General features: G+C 36.3%; 1 long non-coding RNA gene across 1 annotated transcript; it reads right to left on the bottom strand.

Moving 5' to 3' along the window:
* Positions 1-1,446: 1,446 nt before the first annotated feature.
* On the bottom strand, positions 1,447-2,221 carry LOC149228056 (uncharacterized). Its single transcript, XR_016247183.1, has 3 exons — positions 2,088-2,221; positions 1,829-1,894; positions 1,447-1,500 (listed from the first exon to the last, which is right to left on the bottom strand). It is a non-coding gene; the product is annotated as an uncharacterized LOC149228056 (long non-coding RNA).
* Between the last annotated feature and the right edge of the window lie 15,003 nt (positions 2,222-17,224).

The raw sequence follows: 17,224 nt of genomic DNA, 5'->3' as shown, positions 1-17,224 counted from the left end.
GAATAAGCTAACTACCTTAATGATTAAATGAATTGATAACTAGAGCATTCGTAATAATGAGTGCCTGAGAAAGTGTTGCATGATTCACTGGAAAAGCCCATGAAACTGCCTTCAGAAGTCAGATATAGTAAGGACATGTTGAATAGACCTACCAGTACCGAGTCGATGTATTTTTCTTGTTGATTCTACATCAACTGCAATAAAGAACCATTGTGAGGGGCATTGAACACCTGTCAATCAGGGTAGAAGATAGAGAAGATATACTCAGTAAAAAGTAGTGCAAAGCTAAATTGAAAAAATAAATTAAAGAAATAGTTTAAAATTGTAAATGAATGACCGAAAGAATAAATGTGTAATGTTTTACTTGAACTGGAGCAAGCATCATGCAACCGGGTGAGCTCGGTTCAGCATGCATATGCACATTTGCATACTTCCTAAGGTCAAAATAGGGTCGCTAGAAACAATCGCACCAAAGTAAAGAGAAGGGTGGTAAAATGTTTCAAAAATATCAAGGTTGGGATCGTACTTGAGAGTAAATAAAGGCAAGCAAATAGGCATAGATAAATACATGCCTTCCCTGATGCTCCAGGCGAGAACCATAGTGGTATGCACGTGGGCTATGAATTATGATAACTCTACTGGCCCAGGGACATCTGTCACCCTAGAGCTCTGCAACTAACAAATGTACAGAAACATCATTTTAAACATATTGTCTCACCCCACGCCCTACACGCATTATTGCTCTCAGGGAATTTGCCAAGGATGTAGCAGTCGTCATTCTCAGGAAAGCACGCGCATTGTAAAAGAACATACGATATTTCTCGTTCAAAGCCGAAGAAAAAGACTGGAATTCCACCCAATGTGCCTTTCCTTTTGATCAGTGTGCCTTCTTTTCCTTTCAGACAGAGTTGAATTATAAAGCTTTCGTAGTGAAAAAGAAAAACCAATTCCAGAAATTCGCCAATGTGCCAAGAGGATCTATCTGTTCATCATTATGAAGCTCGATCATGTGGGTACATAACAAATTGGCATTCCACGTGCAAGCATATCAACAATTGTTGAGACATCTTGGCATGTGTCCATTACAGATGGAAGCATATCAGCCCGGCTATGAAACAATTCAATATTGCTGGGCAAGCAGCTCAATATTGTTTGTTTGGTGGAGAACTGAATTCAGGTTAACAGAGAATCTGTACAGGTGACAGGATCAGAACTTCAATCTGCATAGTCATGGGTTCTCATAGATCTCAGGATTTGCCTTGCTCGTTGCTGAACTAGAAAAATTCAGCTGATGGATCACCATTGCAATAGCGAAGGCAAGCTCTTGTCCACAAACATCGATGGAAAAGTCATTACCTGCAAAGGTATGGTATGGTTTGGTTTGTGTTTTCAGCTTTTCTTTCTGTAAATAGTATTGCAGCTCTGTTTGATCAAAGATAACACAATCATCATTATCTATCCCTTGGCTCTAGCCTTCTTCATCACCAAAGCGATTTTTTTCTGCACAGAAGAATGTTTTGGATTAGGAATTTTGATAAGTAATGCTTTCAGGTTGAATTTAGAGCAGTACCTAGAGTAGCCTCCGATTCTGATGTCCCTCTATATATATCTGAACAGATAAATCAGATAGTACATTCCTATAGGCTCAGTTTCATTAATTTTGATGTCTTTTAATTCTTCTGAACCAAACAAAAAATATAAAGAGAGGAGAATCCACTTTATATATTACGTAGTATACATTGAGAATGCGAGGATTCATTTTACGAAAATAAGTGTTTAGATAAAGACTCGAGTGGAAACAAATCGATGGTGTTCACATAGAACTAACTTGAACAAAATCCAGTCTATTTGATGTTTTGTCCATGTCTTGGTCAAGGTCCTCCAAAATTCTTTCCTGTAGGCAAAGGCAGATTTGTGGTACGCATCAGTCGACATGATTCACTTCTTTAACATCTTTTAAGAAATGTTGATCTAAAATCAACAGGAATTGATAGGCAAACACTGATGAACTCGATCACTTGAATGCATTAGATCATAGTACTAGCAGTTTAATAACCAAAGGAACAAATATGCCCAAGAAAATTCACCTGTCCCATGAGCTCCTCATGTATTGTGAGACCAACACTGCCAAGTCTCTCAACACTCGCACTAAGCGCATCTAACTCTTGATCTTGTTCTCTGGTCACCAGGCAAAGCAAGTTAACAGGCTACCAGATCAATGCTATTCAAGAAAAAGGCTGACAGGTGTAAATTCTTGGAAGAGAAAAATAAATTTTGAAAAAGGCTCTTTAGCAGAGGTGTCCGACAAGTGTAAATTCTTAGAAAGGAAAAACAAAGTTCGAGAAGGCTCTTAAGTGTAGGTGTCTAGACTCTAAAGCACTGTTATAAAAAAAGCTATATTTAAAAGTGATCTTCAACAACATAAATTTGATCATACTTCTAATAACAGAATACATATATTGGGAATTCATAGAAAGGATAACAGTCATTGACGGCTTTGAACTGCAGGAAATACCAGCAAAAAAGTCGCTATATTGCGAAAGCTAGTATTGCTAGTGGCCATCCCACAATTGTTCTGGTCAGAGAATCCACGGCTTCTAATCCTGAGAAAGCCCAGCTCCTCGAGTCCTTCAAGGCCTCAGCTCCTCGAGTCCTTCAAGGCCTCAGGAATATCTCTAGTCCAGGTAATCTCATTAATCTCTTAATTGTTTCCAAACCCACTGCTATTCTAGCAAGTAATCATGTTATGATGACCAAAATTTAATCCTATGATCAGTTTCACATTAGAAATCTCACCTTGTTCATTGCTTCTCACTGCAGAAACATAGCTGTTGCAGAGAGCATTAGAGGTTTTGGGAACGGTCTGCTGTTGCAGAGAGCATTAGAGGTTCTGGGAACGGTCTGCCTTGGAGCAATCCAAAACCAAGTCATCCTTTGGGCCTTCGACAGCAAGCTCTGCACATGAATAAAGCAGCATGGCGGTTTCGGCCCAAATGGGCCTCTGTGATGATTTGGTGCCCACGACAGCAAGCTCTCCACATGAATAAAGCAGCATGTCGGTTTCGGCCCAAATGGGCCTGTGTGATGATTTGGTGCCCATGGAAGCGCAGCCTCAGGCGACGAAAACAGCGGCAAAACTCAAGAAGATAATGGCGCTTCTGGAAGCGGTGTATGAGGCGGAGATATGGAGGTCATTCTCAATGGAGGAGAGGCAGAAGAAAATGGTGAGCAGCCGAATACTAGAAGGCACAATGAGCCCCATTCGGACTCTATCGAACGCCATTGTAAACGAGGTAATCGGCTTCAGTGGAGGCAGCTGTAAGTTGCTTTAATGCAACAGCTGGGGTGCATGCAGCCTGCATGCTGCTGAACACTTGCCGCCGGAGAATATGCCAAACCTGAACAGTGCGAATATGCCAAAACTGAAACCTTAGCATATACCTGATTGCATATACCTGATTGAAGTTAGCGGATTAATGCTAGCATTAACACGAGACCGTTAACGGTCAGGCATAATCAAACTAGCGTAAATAGCAATTTAACCTATGTTCGGGCCTCTTCCGCCTCGGGAAGAGGCCAAATAAGATGGCGAAGGATGGCGAAAGAGTGAGTGCTTTAGAAACTTAGGATATCCGCGCTCTAACCGCCGTATAACAGATAAGCAAAGGGGTCAACTAATGCTAAGTCGGGGTCCCTGCGATTACTATAGTCCCTGCCGGATGCCAGATGGCAGGGACTAATAAGAAATAAAGAAAGAAAGGTAAATAGGTGATAAATTATAAATTGGAAAGGTAATTGCGTAAGTGAAAATTTAGTGTGCGTTGGAACCATTATATATAGGGAGTACTTCTCCTTTATATATATATATATATATATATATATATATATATATATATATATATATATATATATATATATATATATATATATATATACTCTCATCAGTTATACCATTTACTTCTACATACCATATACCAAAATACTATAGCAATATTGGATTTACTAGAGGCATTTCATTTGGAAATTATAAACTACAAACAACGATGGAAAATAATTAAAGAAACATTGTAACGAGACCAAAAAGAAACACATTTTCCAGTTGTGAATTAAAGAAGATAAATTCAGCAAAATATTTTTGTCCTAACAGTGAGCATACATAGATAAGGGAATGCATGAAATGGACTCATAGAATATGTGGTAGAAAAGACACCTCTAACATTTATTTGACCAACAAATAGGAAATTGAAAGCAATTATGTAACAATTCCCATAACAGGCACCAGTTCTGGAAAAGAAAATATATCCAACCTTTTAGGGTTTTAATTAAAAATAAATAACTTGATGACAACTCACTACATTGCGGGTTTTATAAATTAAACACAGTTGATACATATTTAATATAACTATACACAGAGGGTACCTAGATTGGTTCATGTGAATTGGACAATCCTCTCTAACATTCTTTGTTCCATTTTTTTAAAGAAGCTATTCTACATTGAACCGCCAATACAGAAATTGGATTCAGTTGACCCCTGCACCAGAACCGCAGCACAAGGAATCCATTAGGAGTATGTGACAAACTGACCTATAGGCATAATGGTAAGTTTCTAGATGTGGACGTTATTGTTTTTATGTGGCCATTCGGTCGTGACAGTCATATATTTGTAGTCATGAATCCGAGGAGGTAAGCCTCATAAATCTCTAAATATAGTAGCAAGAAAAAAAATCATGACCTTAATGAAATATATAGTCAAACAAATTTAGAAACCCCAATGAGAGAATAAGATCATACCTATAGCTCTGAAGCACCTAAGCATTCTACTCCTGCACAATCGCCATAACACCATTAGTACGTACAAATCGATCACATCTATAGGTGCCATAAGAGATTAATAACCTACGTTAAAAATGTGGAGCCAAAATGGGTTAGGAAATACATTCACCAAGGGTTTGGAACCCTAAGCCAAATATAGTCATTGTGGTCGAAATGGATATGACCTTATGGCCTTGTCAAAAAATGATTTAAAAAAAAAAACTTGACTTAATTACTAGTAATAAGGGGAGTTCATAATCATCCCTAGGTATTCTAACAAAAGTATGGAGGATGCTAAAGGGCAGAGGCCATCTTTAACTAAATAGAAAGAAAACACCCTAAGGAAAATAAGGAGAAGAAAACTTAAATGAGACAATCCATTACCTGTAACGCAGAGCAAGGACCGTGGCGATGGAAATTGGAGCAAACCTACACATTAAATTAACACCACGTGAGGTAAACTAGTTCTATGGAATTAGGAGATGACTATAGGTAGGCTAGTGAAAACATTACTCAGGAAATACCCATTGAAGGAATAAAAGGTGAAATTACCTGCTTGAAATTCATTGATGGTAACCACCAATGAAGTTTCAGAGGTATTGTTGAGTGACGTTGTGAAATGTTGATCATTGAAGTCTGTAGAATTCCTTGAGGTAAAAAAGGAAAATTAGTTTGGACGAGATTATAGATAAGTAAACAAAAGGGTATCTGCAAACTACTTATTTGTCAATATGTGAAGGATAAATTAACATGGTTTGAGAGCTAAGGTGAAGGACAAGCCCGAAAGGAGACAAGTATTGAAGCAATCATCCTTGAAATGTTGAAGGAGTCGATATAGTAAAAGACAAGATGACTTCCTTATTCAAGAGTGATGAGAAGCTAGGTGACTCATCCAATGTTGCTAAATGGAAAGTCAAGTTGCAGATCATAGCTGATAACAATGATGTTTTGGACTATATTCGAGGAAGAGTACCTGAACCTTATTCTGGTGCTGCCAAAAACAAGCATAAGAAAGGTGAGTTAAAAGCAAAGACAATTATAGTTGATGGTTTATACGATAGTTTACTTGCATATGTTGGAAACTTGAGAAGGTATAAAGACATGTATGATAAGACATCTAACATGTATAATGCTAACAATTTGAATGAAATCATCTCCTTGAAATATCAACTCAAAGACGCCAAGATTTACAAAGGAGAGTTTGTGCAATCCTACCTAAAGTGGATATCTCGTCTTACAGATCATTTCCAAAGTGTTGTACACTCTATGACTAATAGGGAATTGGTGATCGCAACTCTAAGAGGTCTCCCTACTATTTGGGAAACCTTCATTACTGCCATATGCAAAAACATTGTCCTTTGATAATTTAATGAAATTGTTGGAAAGCTAACACAAGAAGACACAATGATGATATCAAGAGGAAGGATTAAAAAAATGAAGAAGGAGAGCCTGCCTCATATATCACTCATGACAAAAGGAAGAAGAAAGGAAGAGGTCCATCAAGGAAGCTTCCTCGTCGAAATGAAAAAATAAAGGATGATAGAACATTGTCTCATATTTTTCTATAACTATGACAACAATGAACATTATGCACCAGATTGTCCCGAGAAGAAAAAATGAACACTAGAAGCAACAACAACAGGTCCAATAACCAAAGGAGAAAACATGATCGAATAAATTATTGCAACAAAAACTATGAAAGTAGAAGAAGGTATACCTTAAGTGACCATGAAGAAAATTGTCATCCTCAAAAGAAGTCAATATTTCCTAGGTATGAAAGTAATGTTGTAAATCAATCTGAATACATTCTTATTTCTGCACTTACTAGTTCTTCTCCTCCAGATTCATGGGATAGTTTCATGGTCGATACTGGGGCCACTTGTCATTTCTATGGATATAAGGAAGTTCTCTCTAATATATTAGAGAGGGAGAGTAATCTAAAGATTATTCTTGGAGATAACTCTACTCATCCCGTAAAAGGTTTTGGGTCTGCAAAATTTCATTTCAATTCTAGGGAATAAATTTTACTGCATGATGTTATGTATGTACCAAGATTAATGAAGAATGATGTATCTATATTTGCTTTGGAAGATAAAGGGATGAAGGTTTACTTCACCAAGGGAAATGTTATGGCTTGGTCCGTTGGTTCACTTATGAGATATGCATTCACATTAGGATCAAGATCTGAAGGACTCTATAGATTCACTATAAGACCACTTCTAGCATTGATTCATAATAATAATCATTTATATTATGATGATCTTCCAAAATTAAGGAAATTGGTCTCGACTATTCACGATGTTCAATCCCATCATGATGGAGTATGTCAAGGTTATGCGAGAAAAAATAAGACAAGGGGACCATTTTCCTCTGGTGAGAACAAGACAACTCACATCGTCCATCTTATCCATTCCGATATATGTGGTCCAATGCCTGTGATCTCTATTGGTGGTCATCTATACTATATCACCTTCATTAATGAATTCTCTTGAAAGACATGGATATACTGTTTGAAGCACAAGGATGAAGCCTTCAAAATATTCAAAGAATTCAAAGATTTGACAGAAAATCAAACAGGGAAGAGAATCAAAGTAATTAGGACCAACAATGGTGGGGAATACATGTCAAATGAATTCATAACATTTTGCAAGAAACAAGGAATCAAGAAGGAAACAATTGGGACATATACTTCCAAACTAAATGGATTAGAAGAAAGAAAGAACATGTCTATATTAGAAGTTTCTTGTGCCATGCTCCATGATCAAAAGTTACCAAGGTTCCTTTGGGAAAAAGAAACACATATTGTTGCATATGTTCAAAACAAGGTGCCTCATCAAGCACTGGAGAACAAGACACTTGAAAAAGTGTTCACAAGTGTCAATCCTGACATAAGCCATTTTTGTATCTTTGGATGCCCCATATATTTTCATGTTCCAAATGACAAAAGGAAGAAGTTGGAGGAAATTCGAAGGAAAGGTACGTTTGTGGGTAATTGTGAAAATTCTAGAGCTTATAGAATATATATTCTTGGTCAAAGTAAGGTTGAAATTAGCAAGGAATGACTAAGATGTTTCTCTTGGAAAAGAAAAATATCTTCCTCCACCTCCTCCTTCCAAGAAGATGAGTGATGACAGGGATATTCTATATGGTCCTTTTGTGCCTGAGTATGAAATTGATATTTTTGATGATCCCATGGAGCCTATGGATCCCTTAGATCCTCCTCCAATGATCCTCCTACTAGAAAGAGACCACTTTTTTCTGTGACGCTTTACAAGATGCTGAGAGACATGTTCTTGTTCAAACATCATTTAGAGAAAGGAAGTAGACATGCAAGTATCATGGATATGTTGCAACCATGAACACTATGATTTAAGACAAACCTTCCACATTCTAAGAAGTCACAAAAGGACAAGTTTCGAAAGATCTGATGGCCGAGGAATATGAATCTATTATGAATAATTATGTATGGGATGTTGTGCTGAGACTGAAAGGGAAATTTGTGGTGACTTCAAAGTGGCTATTCAAGATCAAACATGGAGTTGATGGTAACACTGAGAAATACAAGGCAAGGTTCATGGGTCGAGGATTCTCACAGAAAGAGGGAGAGAATTATGATGATATACTTGCACATGTCGCTTGATATACAACTATTCGTTCGATAATAGCCATTTTCTCAAGTCAAGGATGGATTCTTCATTAAATAGATGTAAAGATTGCATTACTCCATGACATCTTACAAGAAGAAGTGTATGTTGAGTAGCCATAAGGATTTGAGGTAGAATATTGAAAGACACATGTTTGCATATTGAAGAAGGCATTGTATGGTTTAAAGAAAGCCCCCAGAGTATGGTACACCGACATAGATAGTGATTTGGTGAAGCTTGGACTCAGAAGAAGCAATGTTGATCCCAACCTCTACCTCAAGGTCATCCATGGTATGTCGTTGATTTTCGTTTTATATGTTGACGATCTATTCTTAAGAGGTAGTGATCCTATGATGATCAAGTGTAAGAGGGAGCTAGCCTTTGAATTTAAGATGAAGGACATTGGACTCATGCACTACTTTATAGGTCTTTAGGGGTGACAAATACCTGGTGAGATTTTCATTTCACAAGGAAAAGATGTTGTCAAGTTTTTAGAAATATTTTGAATGAAAAAACAGAAGTACATGGCCACACCAGTGGAAATTAACTTGAAGAATTTATGTGGAGAAGTTGTAGGAACCAATTTGGCGAATCCATCTGAGTATAGACAGTTGATTGGGGCTCTGATCTTCCTAGTGAACATCTATATAGACATATGCTATGCAGTAAACATGTTGAGTTAATTCATGTCTGCATATCTCCATGCACATTGGATCACCACCAAAAACATCTTGAGATATTTGAGACACTCACACTTGTTCTCAGATACTCTTCTGGAGATGTTTGACTTGATGGATATATAGATGTTGATTGGGCAGGAAATGTTGTTGACAAGAATAGTACGTCTAGATGTTATTTTAGTCTTGGATCTTCCATGATATCCTAGATTAGAAGGAAGTAGAAGTCTGTAGCAATGATCATCGTTGAGGCAGAGTATATTATTGCTAGAATGCCTAGCTACGAAGCAGTCTGGTTAAGGAATCTCCTCGTCGAGCTATTTGAGCAATTCTTAGATACTACATTGATATATTGTGAAAACAAGAGTGGGATTCATCTAGCTTATAATCTCGTATTTCATGACAATTCTAAGCGCATAGAGATCTGATATTGCTTCATTTGGTACATGGTAAAGAGGGGAGCCATTAGACTCCATCACATATTGACCAAGGATTTGTGGAAAGGGAAGTTATTTATCTTCATAGAATAATTGGAATCATGGATGTGACCCCTCCTAATAAATGACAATGCTGATTAAGGACACTTAGCCAACTCTTCCCCCCTATTTAACTCCAAGGGTAAGGAATTGAGATAGAGGGCTCTTAAGTTTGAAGGATCTCTGGACAATACGGTATCAATCATATCTGTTACCCATAGGGTTGGAGATGATGCTACCTTATCTACGCATAGGGTTACCCATCTGTTACCCATAGGGTTGGATATTTCTCCCCTATCTGGTCTATGCAACGTATAACCTAGTTGGCATCATACCCATAAACCAAGCTTGTTGGGAATATCGGTCCATGTTTGGCCAATAGGTTGAGAGTGTACTTGGGGTGTACAACCTAAGTTTATTGGTAGGCAATAGGATTGGATTGAGATTTTCTCCTGTTTATGGTTCTAAGTTGAGAATGAGCTCCCCGATGTGATTCCCAGGTTGATATGTGATCCCTTTTGTATTTAGATATCATATTGCTCGATATGGGGTTGAGATATGTGACTCTCCTATTAGATAGAGGGTTTAAGATAAGTCTCTCTTATTCTTCTTCTTTTATATTCGAGAATTTTTCAGCAAATAGAGTTGAGAAGAGATGGACAAGGCATGAAAATATGATATTGGTAGGTGGAATTCTTCCTAGTTGAGAGGGAGTGTTAATTTATGAAACTAGGGTAAATTCCACATTGGACAACTCATATGACAAATATCTTGATTATATTAGATTCCTCTTTTAAAGAGGACCAAAATCAACCTAAATATCACCCCATTTGGACAAGCAGAAGTTGGTTTTTGAATTTATGAACCCTCATATGTCCATTGGGATAGGTTAGCCTCTCACATATGTACAATTGGATAGTTCAGCCTCAATCTCAAGTGGACTCTCATGGAAGCCTATAAATACAAGATACCTCAATATCATTTTGACACTATCATCAAGCATTCTCTTCTATTCTTCTATTTTTGGGTTTACATAGGTCTAACTGAGGAAGTTTCGCGCAATGTCCGAAATTACAAGTTTGTGGCTCACACGTGTCTAGGGTTTCTATTTTCCATTCACATGCTAGTCACATGACGTATTTGACTATTGTTACTCGCTCACAGTGCTCTAGAGAGTGACTAAGAATACGTAGTCACTCACATAATATCCTCAAGGAAGTGACCGGGGCTCAGAGTCAGTTTTTAGAGGTATGGGCCTCAGTTGCTCACTTTCCATGCTTTAGGGGGTCACCATGTAGTCATAACTACTCGTATACAGTGCCTATGGGAGTGACTGGGTTTAAGCTAGGGTTTCATAGACAGAGTGCCAAATTCGCTCACTTAGAGTGTCTTATATAGCAATCGAGAAGACACAATTGCTCACAGACTATCTTCATGAGTCCGACTAGGTTTCTAAGCTAGGGTTTGATAGTTGATAGAAGTTGACCACAGTTGACCACAAGTTCGAATGTTTCTCTTGTTGTGAATCACGATTTCCATTATACCAAAATCACAGGTTTTAGTCAATGATCGCATTGCTAGAGATAAGGATCCATGAGAGGCGGTTAGTCCATGCCACGAAATAGACATGGAGCATTATTTTATCCAATGTCCAACAATATCCCCCCGAACATGATCCGATCTGGGTGTGTATCAAAATCGCAACGTACACTCTGATACTACTTGTTAGGAATCATGATTTTTTTTAGACCAAAACCCATAGGTGTTAGTCAACGATTGCATCAATAGAGATAAGGATCCATGAGAGGTGGTTAGCCCATGTCATGAAACACATGTGGAGCATTGGTTTATCCAATGTCCAACATCTCTTTGTTGTACAGTAATTCTGGAAGTCTGTTTATGATTTGTATTGGGTAAATCTTTGTTGATGATTATGTATTGGTCTCATTATACTCTCTGCTGAAACATTTTATGACAATGTAATAAGAAGCAATTTTGAAGGGGTTTTCCCCAATAGTGTGGCTTTTCCTTGGTCTTTGACCATCCTAGTGTCTCTTGTTGTTGTACTATTGTCTCCTTTGTCATTGCATATATTGTTCTATCTTCAATTACTATTTATGATTGGAAATATTGTTAATAATTGGATGCATTGCCAAATGAAGACTTGATTTGGACTGAAGTAATTGAAACAACATAGAACAATCTAAAAAATTAACAAAAATACCAAGAAAGTTTTGACAAATTAAAACATTCTTACAGCTGTCCCTGTTTTAAATTCTAGATTCGGATAAAGAATTGGTTGTATGCATAGATGCTTTTTTGGAAGGTTTAGGATGAGTTTTGATGCAGGAAAATTCAATAGTGGCCTACGAGTCCATAAAGTCAAAAATGCATGAAAATAACTTAGTATATGACTTAGAGTTGGTTGATGTAATACATGCTTTAAAAATGTGGAGACACTACCTATTAGGAAAAAAAATCACCTTGGTAACAGATCATATTAGCTTGAAATATTTTTTCGACCAACCAAGTCTTAATGCTAGAGAAGCTAGGTGGATGACCTTCTTACTGAATTTTAATTCAATATTAAACACATAAATGGAAAATAAAATAAAATAGTAGATTCCTCTAAGTAGGCATGCACATGCTCTAACGGAAGTATATGTTAGCAGTGTTAGTATATATTTCGTAGAGAAAATTAGAAATTCAATATATAAAGATCATAATTACTCTGAAATTCAACGAAAGTTGTGACAAACATAAATTCGAGGTTATGTTGAAACCTTAGAAAAATTGCTAACTTACATAAATAGATTGTACGTTCCTAATGTAAATGTTCTAAAACAGATAATATTAGATTAATATCATAATAAACCATATTCTGGACACCCAGAAGATCAAAAGATGATAACTGCACTAAGGAAGAAATTCTAATTGTCTAGTATGAAAAAGGAGACAACAACATACTTATCTAAATGCCTAGAATGTCAGTTGGTGCAGGTAGAAAACCAACACCGAGCATGACTATTAAACCCACTATCCATCCCTGAATGGAAATGGGAGGTAATATCATTGGACTTTATTATATAATACTGCCGAAAAAAAGACAACAACGTCACTCCATTATGGTAGTTGTGAACACCGTAAGTAAAGTAGCACACTTTATACCCATACAGTCTACCTATGGAACAACTGAGATTGCACACATTTGTAGGAAGGAGATTTTCTTATTGCATGGAATACCGAAGATGGTAGTGTCTGATAGAGATGCTAAATTCACTTCAAATATTTGGAAAGATTTATTTGGAGGCATGGGGACACAACTAAATTTTAGCACTGCATATAACCCCCAAACTAATGGACAATAAGAGAGAACAAATCAAATTTTATAGGACATGCTAAGAATGTATGTCATGCACAGACCTTATAAATGGGGATATTTTCTACGTTTAGCATAATTTGCCTAAAATAACAATTATCGAGACTCGATCAAAATGAGCCCTTTCGAAGGATTATATGGTATAAAATGCCAAACACCTCTCAGTTGGAGTCATATGGAATAAAGGCTAATATTGGGACTAGATTCATTACATGAAATGGAACATGTGGCGCAAAAAATCTAATAGAACATAAAAATGCACAAGATAGACAGAACAACTATGCTGATAAAAAGAGAACTCACAAGTAATTTAATGTGGGAGATCATGTATACATAAGATTTAAACTAAGGAAAAACACCTTCAGGACTTGAACCTGTACGAATTGGGACCATGGTTCTATGGTCCTTCTAAGATTTTGGATAGGGTTGGGTCGGTCGCATATCACCTGGCATTGCCCAACCATTTAAAAGTACATAATGTTTTTCATGTATCTTTGTTAAAAAAATATGCCCGTGAAAATTCTCACATAATTGATTGGAATTTGGTACAGGTGGAACCAAAAGGAGATTTCCTAGCTGAACCACTTAACATATTAGATCAAAGATAAATCTTTTTCAAAAATCGAGTTGTCACTCATGTTAAAGTGCATTGGAATAAATTTAATCCTAGGGAGGTTACCTTGAAGGTAGAGGACAAAATGCGACAGGCTCTTCAAAATGTATTCCATAAAGGAAGAAATGGACAATGAACAACAAGTAGGGTGTTAAAAAAAAGGTGTGGGGGGGGTGGGGGAGGGGATATAATACCCCTCTATGCTTTATGTTAGTGAATTTATATTTTTAGACTTGGACTATTTTTTGTATGACAGCTAAGGGAGTGATGTTGGAATTTTGAATTGATGTGAACAATAAAATTATGGTGACGTAATTAATAGATTTCATTAATAAATAAAATGTTGGAAATTACATGGGGAAGAAGAACTAGAATTACAATATTCTTGCCAAGATGAGAAACAATTATTAATGGATAAATATTCCCTTAAACATCTTCTAAAAATACTTAGGACAAAATAGACAGGATTTAATATAATGGTAGAAAAGTATCTATTAAATAAATTAGTTGGAGAAAATACGCTAAGTAGCAGTGGAATAAAGTGTCATGGGAGAGAAATGCAAGCTTTAAAGAAAAAGAAAAAGTACATTTTTCGAAAAGAAAAGAAAAGAGAAAATCTTAGGAAAGTTGGTTAGTGAACCCAAAAAGCAGAATGACGCATAAATATGCTAGGGAAGAAGACTTATAAAGTACATTACTTGGGAAACAATCAGTTTGTTGATTCCTTTAACAAACATATCTTGGCTCAGAGAGAATTTGTGGACAAAATTCAAGGTTGGGAGGAAAGTTCATTTTCCCAAGTGTATTTCCAATAGCAGCTACGGTTAGGAAATCTATTTCCATTTACCTTTTGACTAATCAAATAACATGTATTAAATATTAGAGTAAATACATGCAGACCATACTTGAATTATTATGTAGATAGTTTTTGGTATGTCATAGTTATTTATCTTTTAAAAAAATATGTTGACTATGAATGTGTGAGCATATGTAGTGGTATCCAAATATTTTATAGACTATGATGATAGACATGGTGATGCAAGGTAGATATGCCGAAAAATATATTATAGATGTATATACATGTAAATGGTAAATTACTAGGGTTAGCTTAGTTATAACCTCTTCTCCTTGTAAAGGAAAGAAGGAACAAATAAAATACCTTGGATTTGGTAGATTTTATTCTTACCTATGATATTTTATTATTCATAATATTCAGCTGCGTTTAAAACAACTTATTGCGCCTTTCTATAGGAAGAGTAACAATCGAAAACCAAATTCAAAAGAGTAAACACATGTCCAAATACTAAAGGTAGAGCTATTGATAGAATGGTAGCCATTTGAAACCACCCAACTTGGATGAGGGTTTCCGCCTAAGGGTAGGAAGCACATTGGAAATTTGAAGTACGCCATAATTAAATTTCCATAAAGATTATGTAGTGGAGAATTAAATTCCATTCCCTGCTTATAGAAAATTTTTGTAAAGATAAAGATATGGTGAAAATAGATTGGTGCATTGATGGAAGTTAGCTATCAAGTCGTGCCAAGGCTAGGCGGATTTACCAATAAAGGTCGTCAAATTCTATACAAAGATAGATCCATAGCAAACGAGTACAAAAATAAATCACTTGACAATGCTTCGTCGGGGTAACGATGGAGAAAACTAATTAAAGAGACCAAATATTTAGAAACCAATCCCCATTAGCTACTGAGGAAAATTTATATAATCAAAAGTAGTGGTACAACAACCAAGACGAAGCTAATATTCAATAAGAATTGAAATCAAGAAAGAAAGATAAATGGGTAAGCAATTATAAATTGGAAAGGGAATTGCATAAGAGAAAATTTAGTGCGCGCTGGAACCATTTTATATAGAGAGTATCTCTCCTTGATACAAAAAAAAATATAATTGAATCATTGTTTAAACCATTTACTTCTACATACCATACACCAATATATTATAATAGGACTTTCTTTACAAGAGGAATTTCATTTGGAAATTATAAACTACGAAAAACGAAGAAAAATAATTAAAGAAACGATGTAACCAAACCATAAAAGAAAGACATTTTCCAGTTGCGAATTAGAGAAGAGAAATTTAGCGAAATATTTTTGTCCTGACACTAAACATGCATAATATATAAGGGAATGCATGAAATGGACTCATAGAATATGTGGTAGAACAGTCACCTCCAAAATTTATTTGAACGGCATACAGGGAACTGGAAGCAATTATGCAAGAGTTCCCATAAAAAGCACCCGTTCTGGAAAACAAAATATATCCAACCTTTGAGGGTTTAAATTAAAAATAAGTAACTTTATGAAAACTCGCTACGTTATGGGTTTTCGAAATTAAACACAATTGGTACATATTTAATAAAACTATACACAGAGGGGGGTAGATATGGTGCACACCAGCTAGGCGATCCTCTCAATATTATATGTTTTCTCTTAAAGAAATTATTCTACATTGAACCACCATTACAGAAATTGGATTCAATTGACCCCGTGCGTGAGAACCATGCCACAATGAATCCATTAGGAGTATGTGGAGAACCGACTTGTAGGCACAGTGGTAAGCTACTAGAGGTAGAAGCTGCTTGTTTTATGTAGCTATTCGGTTATGATAGTGATATTCATGTAGCCACAAATTTGAGCAAGGAGGCAAGCCTCAGACATCTCTAAAGTAGGAAAGAAAATCATGACCTTAATGAAACAGATAGTCAATCAAGGATAAAACCCCTAATGATAGAATAAGATCATACCTATAGTTTTGAAGCACCTGGGTGTTTTTCTCTTGCACAATCCCCATAAAACCGTTAGTATGGAGAAAGCAATGGAATCTAAACGTGCCATAAAAAGAATAATAATCTAAATAATAAACGTGGACCAAAAATGGGTTAGAAAATACCTTCACCAAGGGTTTGGAAGCCTTAGCCAAATATACGAATTGGGGTAAAGACGGTTATGACCTTACGGCCCTGTCGAAAAACAATTAAAAAAAAAACGACTTAATTACTGGTAATAAGGAAATTTCATACACCTCCCTCGGTAATCTAACAGAAGTAGGAGGGGAGTCATAGGGTAGATTCCATATTTAATCAAATGGAAAGAAAACACCCTAAGGAAAATAAGGATAAAAAAACTTCAATGGGACAGACCATTACGTGTAACGTAGAGCAAGGGTCATGGAAAAAGAAATTGGAGCTACCCTGAACATTAAATTAACCCCAGGTGAGGTAAATTAGTTCTATGTTATTAGGAGATGACTCCAAGAGGCTAATGAAAAAATTACTTAGGAAATTCCCATCAAAGGAATAAAATGTGAAATAACCGGCTCGAAATTCATGATGGTAAACCCCAATGAAGTTGCACAGGAACTGCTGAGTGAAACTAAGAAATCTTAATCATTGAAATATGTATAATTCCGTCAGGTAACATAGGAATAATAGTGTGGATGAGATTACAAATAAGGAAATACAAAATAGAACATTAAGAGGGTAATATTGATTGTAGGAAAAGATTAGCGCTTTACCTGCAGTCTGCAAAAAGGGCAAGGTAGCAATTTAGTAAGAGAACTTGTAGCCACACACCTAGAAATGTAAGAACAGCTGCCATATTTCCCA

This window comes from Pinus tabuliformis, chromosome J (assembly GCF_031772625.1).
Source record: "Pinus tabuliformis cultivar Carrire ecotype Pingquan chromosome J, CPIR1, whole genome shotgun sequence".
Taxonomy (NCBI): Eukaryota; Viridiplantae; Streptophyta; class Pinopsida; order Pinales; family Pinaceae; genus Pinus; species Pinus tabuliformis.
Note: the sequence above shows the minus strand (reverse complement) of the source record. Positions and strands in the feature narration are given on the sequence as shown.